Below are 6,000 nucleotides of genomic sequence, written 5' to 3'. Positions count from 1 at the left end.
GAATTAGATATGTTCACTGCTTTGAGTTATATATAAAAAGATGGATTAAAAAAATCTAATAATACTGCATATTGATAAAATTCCCACCCATTTATTACAAATGTCCACACTGCTTGCATCTATACATACTAGGCCAGGGGTAGGCAACCTTGGCTCTTTTATGACTCGTGGACTTCAACTCCCAGAATTCCTGAGTCAGCTAACTCAGGAATTCTGGGAGTTGAAGACCACGAGTCATAAAAGAGCCAAGGTTGCCTACCCCTGTAACTAGGCCAACAACTTTATCAGGATAACAGCTCCCTCAACTGTTGTACACTGTCCAATCATCTTCTGTGAAATGGGTAATCATATAATTTTGATTTTTAAATCAGTCCTAAGTTCTTGAGAAGATCTCAATGCATTCGAAAGCCAACATCAGTTAAAGTACTGTCCGTTGCTTTTTCACACTGTTGTATATATAATATCTATTTTAAGGTCTTTTTTTTTTAGCCCACGGGGCATCCAAAGGCAATTGCCATGGGTTTCAATCCATAACTGGAAGAATTTTTCCCCTGGTTTTCTTTTCCACACAAAAAAAGGTCCATAATTATTTAGCCACACAGCACGCCGTTCTCACGATCTGGTCGAACTAGGTGGAGTTAGTTTCTCCCAGTGTTTTGGGTAAGACTTCAACCCCCAGAATTCCTCAGGCCTCCGTACAAGCCACGCCTCCTGGCTCGCCGTCTGTTTTGGCTCGCGCTCCCCCCTCCGTAGCAGCGAGTGCCGCGAGAGGCGCTCAGGATGCTTCTCGAGGCGCGCTGCCGCCGCCTTCCGCACCGTCGTGGCCACACGGGTGAGTGCGAGGCAGAGGCGGAGAAAGAGGAGGCGCGGCGTTCTCTCCGCAGACGGCGGCTCGCTGCGGAACCAACTCGGGCCTAGGGAGGGGGGGGAGGTGGAAAAAAAAATCTCTCCGCAGCGCCCCTTATTGGCGGGAGGACGAAACAACCTCCGCGGGTTACTTGGCCCAGCGGCAGGGCCGGGCGAGGCTCGGAGGGGCTGCTGTTGCTGGCGGCGAAGGGGAGGCGGCCTCTCCGCCCGCCCGCCCGGCTTCCCCTCTCCCTTGCCACGCCGCCTCTGCTCCTCCTCCTCCTCCTCCTCCTCCGGAGGGAAGCGGGGAGAGAGGGAGGGAAGGCGCCGAGCCCCCCTCCCCGTCCTTGCCCCAGGTGAGCAGCTGATCTGCCTGGCCTTCCTCCCCGCACGGCAGACGGCCCGGGGGTCTCGGAGGCGGGTGGCTGCTGGGCTCCCGGATCAGCGGACCGTTCGGGTCTGGTCGGGCCAAAGAGGGAAAAACGGGTGGGCCGTGTCGGAGGAGGGGAGGGGGAGGGCTCTTGGGAAACTTTAGCAAAAAGACAACTGCACTGTAAAAGGCTGGTTGGTTTGCGATGTGTGTTTGTGTGTGCGTGCGTGCGTGCAATGCATGCGTGCATGTTTGTGTCTTCGACTCGGGCGTCTACTTCGAGAGACTATCCTGTGTCCTTTTCATCATCTTGCCGCATACCGTCCGCGTTGATTGATTTAAGTGTGTGTGCCATCAAATCGGGGTTGACTTTGAGCAACCACATTAGATAGGTTTTCAACGGAAAGATTCGTCCCTAACCAGGTCTTGCGGTTCTTCTGCTGATGCATCCATCGCTGCTGCAACTGAGTCCATTCACATTCCTCTTGGCCATTCCTTTATGTTGGGTTGCCACCTTTCCCAGCATCAGAGCCTTTTCCAGAGAGCTGGGTCTACTCTTAATGCTTCTGAAAGAGCGGGACAAATTGCAGGCTTTTGGAGGCAGTCAAGGTCCTGTTTCTATTTGTGCTTTGATAATACAGAGCTGCATTTCTGTTCAAACCGGAAAGAAGGATGCCTTGGTCCTGTTTAAAGGAAAATACCTGAAATGGTTAGCCTTGCAAACGATTAGCTGACTAAATTTGTTTTGGAGGCAGGACTTGTGAAGAGGATTTAAGAGTCTTTAGTGGATCATAGGGTGAAATGTTATGAAAGAGTGATGCAGTGACTCAAAAAGCCAGTGCAGTGTTACAAGGCATTGGCAGAAGAATTGCATCCAGATCAGCAGAGGTAATTGTTTCACTATGCTCTGCGTTGGTTTCAGCTCAGGGCATATTGTTCGGGCATTGTACTTTGAAAGGAACTGTTTCAGAGCACCCAGAGTGTTAAGGAGGCTGGAAGGCAGATTGTTTGAGGAATGGTTCAAGGATCTGAGTATGTTTCTGTTGCAGAAGAAAAGGCTGAGGGAAGAGATGTCTACAAAGATCTAAAAGGCTGCTGCATGCAGAGTGCTTAAGTGAATGTGTTCTCTACAGTATTGAGACCGAAGAAAGGTGAACTACCGGTAGCTGAAATTAAAAGAAAGATTGACCGCTGAATATTAGACAGACGTTGCTGTGGGTAAGAGCAGAACAGCCCTCTTTAAGCAATGCTGTTCTTTTTGCTGGAGATACTTAAATGGGGATTGAATGAGTAACCTGTTGTGGAACATGATGGTTATACTATAAAATGAATACAACCAGTCAGGGACTGAATTTGCTTTGAAGCTATTACCTGATTTTAGATAGTGATATATTTTCTTTCCATTTGATTCATAGTGAACTGATATTTTCCTCAAACAGCCATGGAAACTTCAAGTTTATAAAATTGGTCGAAGTTGCATGAATCTGATAACAAGTTTAAAACTGTGGGATTAAATAACTTGTAGAAGTCTTGTCAGAACCAGCTTTAAATTAGCAGTTAAAAAATAACCTGACCAGTTTTTAATCTCAGAAAATGAGCTGAGATGTTTCCATGATGAAATGGTTGGTTTGCAAATATTTGACATATTTTTTTCCTTGAGTGAATGATATCGGTCTAGTTCCAGGAAAATAAGTCAAGTCAACAGCATAACAGCATAATAGAAAAATACAAGCTGGTAGATTCACATGTCTTCAAGGGAATATAAACGCGAGATCCATGTTCTTAGGTACATACATACACTAAAGAATGTGTTAATATTATCAATAAACTACTCTTGGTGGTTTTATCATACAGTAATTTCTTTTCTACGATGGTCATAGCAAACACTCTTTTCCAACAACCCAAGAGACGGCTTTACACATGGACATCACCAGACGGTCAACACAGAAATCAGATTGACTATATGCTCTGCAGCCAAAGATGGAGAAGCTCTATACAGTCAGTAAAAACAAGACCAGGAGCTGACTGTGGCTCAGACCATGAGCTTCTTGTTGCAAAGTTTAGGCTTAAATTAAAGAAAGTAGGGAAAAGCGCTAGGCCAGTCAGGTATGAATTAAATCATATTCCTGTTGAATATACAGTAGAGGTGACAAATAGATTTAAGGAATTAGATCTGATAGACAGAGTGCCTGAAGAACTATGGACAGAGGTTCGCAACATTGTACAACAGGTAGCAACCAAAACCATCCCAAAGAAAAAGAAATGCAAGAAAGCAAAATGGCTGTCTGAGGAAGCTTTGCAAATAGCTGAGGAAAGGAGGGAAGCGAAAGGCAAGGGAGAAAAAGAAAGATATGCCCAATTGAATGCAGAATTCCAAAGAATAGCTAGAAGAGATAAGAATGCCTTCTTAAATGAACAATGCAAAGAAATAGAAGAAAACAATAGAATAGGGAGGACCAGAGATCTTTTCAAGAAAATTGGAGAGATGAAAGGAACGTTTCATGCAAAAATGGGCATGATAAAGGACCAAAATGGCAGGGACCTAACAGAGGCAGAAGAGATTAAGAAGAGGTGGCAAAATTACACAGAAGAATTATACAAGAATGAGCTTAACGTCCCTGATAATCACAATGAGGTGGTCACTGACCTCGAGCCAGACATCCTAGAATGTGAAGTGAAGTGGGCCTTAGAAAAGCTGAGCAACAACAAAGCTAGTGGAGGTGACAGTATTCCAGCTGAGCTATTCAAAATCTTAAAAGACGATGCAGTAAAAGTGCTACACTCAATTTGCCAGCAAATTTGGAAAACTCAACAGTGGCCACAGGATTGGAAAAGATCAGTTTACATTCCAATTCCAAAGAAAGGCAGTGCCAAAGAATGTTCAAACTATCGCACCATTGCACTCATTTCTCATGCTAGTAAAGTTATGCTTAAAATTCTACAAGCTAGACTCCAGCAGTATGTGGATCGAGAACTACCAGAAGTACAGGCAGGATTTCGAAGAGGCAGAGGAACTAGAGATCAAATTGCTAACATACGCTGGATCATGGAGAAAGCTAGGGAGTTCCAGAAAAACATCTACTTCTGCTTCATTGACTATGCTAAAGCCTTTGATTGTGTGGATCATAACAAACTGTGGCAAGTCCTTAAAGAGATGGGCATACCAGACCATCTTATTTGTCTCTTGAGAAATCTATATGCGGGCCAAGAAGCAACAGTGAGAACTGGACACGGAACCACTGATTGGTTCAAAATTGGGAAAGGAGTCCGGCAAGGCTGTATACTGTCGCCTTGCCTATTTAACTTATATGCAGAGCACATCATGAGAAAGGCAGGGCTAGATGAATCAAAAGTTGGAATTAAGATTGCCGGAAGAAACATCAACAACCTAAGATATGCAGATGATACCACTCTAATGGCAGAAAGTGAAGTAGAACTAAAGAGCCTGGTGTTGCGGGTGAAGAAGGAGAGTGCAAAACTTGGGTTGAAACTAAACATTAAGAAAACCAAGATCATGGCATCTGGCCCTCTCAATTCCTGGCAAATAGATGGGGAAGAAATGGAGGTAGTGACAGATTTTATTTTCCTTGGCTCCAAGATCACTGCAGATGGGGACTGTAGCCAAGAAATTAAAAGACGCTTGCTCCTTGGGAGGAAAGCCATGGCAAATCTAGACAGCACACTAAAAAGCAGAGACATCACCCTGTCAACAAAAATCCGTATAGTCAAGGCTATGGTCTTCCCAGTTGCAATGTATGGCAGTGAAAGCTGGACCATAAGAAAGGCTGAGCGCCAAAGAATTGAAGCCTTTGAACTATGGTGCTGGAGAAGACTCCTGCGAGTTCCTTGGACTGCAAGGCGATCAAACCGGTCAGTCCTAGAGGAGATCAACCCTGACTGCTCTTTAGAAGGCCAGATCCTGAAGCTAAAACTCAAATACTTTGGCCACCTAATGAGAAGGAAGGACTCACTGGAGAAGAGCCTAATGCTGGGAAAGATTGAGGGCAATAGAAGAAGGGGACGACAGAGAATGAGGTGGCTGGATGGAGTCACTGAAGCAGTAGGCGTGAGCTTAGATGGACTCCAGAAGATGGTAGAGGACAGGAAGGCCTGGAGGAACATTGTCCATAGGGTCGCGATGGGTCGGACACGACTTCGCAACTAACAACAACAACAATTTCTTTGCAGTCTTCCATGACGTACACAAGAATTAATGCTTAAATGATCTTTGAGGAATAGCAAATCAATTCAAATTATTTCTATTGTGGAGATTACAAATAAAAATAATATACAATTTTTAGCTTCCACAAAGGAAATGCCTGTTAAATACAAGTCATAATCCATATACACTAAAACAGTCCTGTTTGTAATCTTCAATTGGGTGAATCAATATATCTGAAATGGGCTAACAACTTACAGAATTCATCCGAACTTTGGAATCCATTATTATCATTATCCATTATTCCAGTGGGATTAAAATTTGATGAAGTTATGGCCACTTGAGTGCTGCTACTTCCAACTCGCTCTGCTAAGTTCCCATAAGGAAAGTCAATGGAGAAGCTCAAAGTTACTCCTGTTTTCCCCCCCCCTGTCAGTGGTTATTCTGTGTTTTTGTTTAGGTAAGGAAATTCCTCTGAAACAATGACCCAGCAGGGTCTAGTTAATATATGTATGAATATGGTTTGAGTAGAATAAGAGCAGCTTAGCTATTTATTTGAGATTTTGATTAAAAAGTCGTACTGAGAAATGTTGGCAGGTAAAGTAAGAGTTTAAGGTGCTATAAG

General features: G+C 44.1%; 1 protein-coding gene across 3 annotated transcripts in view; it reads left to right on the top strand.

Moving 5' to 3' along the window:
* The first annotated feature begins 697 nt into the window (after positions 1–697).
* GALNT11 (polypeptide N-acetylgalactosaminyltransferase 11) overlaps positions 698–6,000 on the top strand; it is a 29,393-nt gene continuing 24,090 nt past the window's right edge. For 2 of the 3 annotated variants that reach the window (XR_014494167.1, XM_083376989.1), the window contains exon 1: positions 977–1,202. The gene's annotated coding sequence lies outside the window, so the exon portion shown is untranslated. Of the gene's footprint in view, positions 833–976; positions 1,203–6,000 lie in introns of those variants that run through there. The other variant, XM_083376990.1, reaches the window with a different exon arrangement.

This window comes from Vipera ursinii (genome assembly GCF_947247035.1).
Source record: "Vipera ursinii genome assembly, chromosome: Z".
NCBI lineage: Eukaryota > Metazoa > Chordata > Lepidosauria > Squamata > Viperidae > Vipera > Vipera ursinii.
The sequence above is the reverse complement of the archived record's forward strand: the minus strand, read 5'-3'. Positions and strand labels throughout refer to the sequence as shown.